This window comes from Carlito syrichta, unplaced genomic scaffold, assembly GCF_000164805.1.
Source record: "Carlito syrichta isolate Samal-C Ts95f unplaced genomic scaffold, Tarsius_syrichta-2.0.1 Scaffold302579, whole genome shotgun sequence".
Taxonomy (NCBI): Eukaryota; Metazoa; Chordata; class Mammalia; order Primates; family Tarsiidae; genus Carlito; species Carlito syrichta.
The window spans coordinates 383,217-384,985 of record NW_007246675.1 but is presented as its reverse complement, the minus strand read 5'-3'; positions in this window follow the sequence as shown (position 1 = coordinate 384,985).

The following is a 1,769-nucleotide window of genomic DNA, read 5'->3' as shown; positions in this document are numbered from 1 at the left end:
TTTGTGTTCTGTCCAATGGGCGCCGGGCTCCATCCCCCACGCGCGGCGCTCGCCTTACAGGTGACAGCTGCCACCGGCGACGCGGAGGGAATGGGGGAGCGGAAATTCCCACCGCCCCCCAGCCCCGGAATTAAAGGCGCAGCCAGGCGCTCGGCTCTCGGTTGCTAGGTGGGTGTGTTCCCTAGGGATGCCGCGGTCGGCCGGCGGGGAAGGGATTTTTTATCCTTTAATATTCAGCTACTAAAATATACCGAGTGGACATTTAAGGGCAACGATTTTTTAAAAAGACCGTCAGTACCTCTCCAGTTGGTTTTTTTTCCCCTTTTTTCTTTTTGTATTGCGTTTCATATCGGAAAGCGGCTTCATGCAATTTACGGCAAAAACACTTCGCTGTGCGTAGCATTGCACACTACTTGAGGTTTAGAGAGACGTTTTAAAAAGCCATTTTCTCATGATGAAATAATACATCTTCACCTAGCATTTTGGGAATAAAATCATGGGGAAACATAAGGAAAGAAAAATATATCGTCTGAAACCACCATGGACATTTTGAAATATCCCCTCCCCCACAGGTGCATACATGTTTATGATTTACAATAAGAAAGCAACATCGGAGTCATGCTATGTTTTAAAAATATCATTTCTTCCACACACATTTACTGAGCACATAGTTTGTTCCTGGATCTTTTCAGGCTGCGCATCAGTTAGCAAGACAGATTGAACCCCCCCCAAACACACACACACACGCACACACACACACACACACACACACACACACCCCTGAACTAGTGCAGCTCCTATATTGGAGAGCAGAAGTAATATGGTGACTCTGAAAGCTGGATGATATGCTAGAGAAATACTAGGGAAGAAATAGAGCCTAGGGTAAAACAGGAGAGGGACAGGTTGCAATGTGGATCTTGGTGGTCAGCGTAGGACCCATTGTGAAGGTGGCAATTAAGTAAGGCCTCGAAGAAGATCAGGGAGTTCTGTAGACCGGAAAGAGTTTTCTCAGCTAGAGATGGGCCTGCTAGGCAGGAGTAGTATCTGTTTCTTAATTTACAAATGCAGCGCTGCAAATACATGACAAGTATATATATAACCAGAGGCAGCGTATTGTAGGGGTTAAGAGAACAACTCTGGAGTCGGAATTCCACACTTGAATTCTGGCTCTACCTCGTGCAAGTGTCTTGACCCGTCTGTGCCTCAGTTTTCTTATCTGTAAAGCAGGGATGAAAACAGCACTTTGCTTCTCAGGTTGTTGTGAGGATTAAGTGAGAAAATAAACACAAAATTTTTAGAATACTACTTGGCCTACAGTACTCATGCAAATTATTGTTAATAATATAGTCACTCCTATCATTATTACTCACTGAAAAGAAAAAGAGGAAAATGTGAAGGGTCCCCTTTCCCTAACCCAGGCCCCCAGAGGCAGTTTTTGAGTCTAGCCCTATCTCCAAGCTGCATACAACTTCCCTCACTTTATATTGTGAGCATCTCACCCTGGTAATGATAACTATTCTTCAAAAAGACACAATTTTTAATGATAGCATCAAATAAATGTAATACTATATTTTCTTATTGTCTACATTGTTTCTAGTTTTCAATTCTTATAAATGGTGCTGCTGATATATGAAGCTTTTTGCACCTTTCTGATTAATTCCTTAGGATAGAATCCTACAGTAGATTTACTTGATCAAAGGAAATTAATTATTCATAAGACTCATAAAACGTATTGCTAAATTGCTTCCCAGAAAAGTTGGAGCCCGATG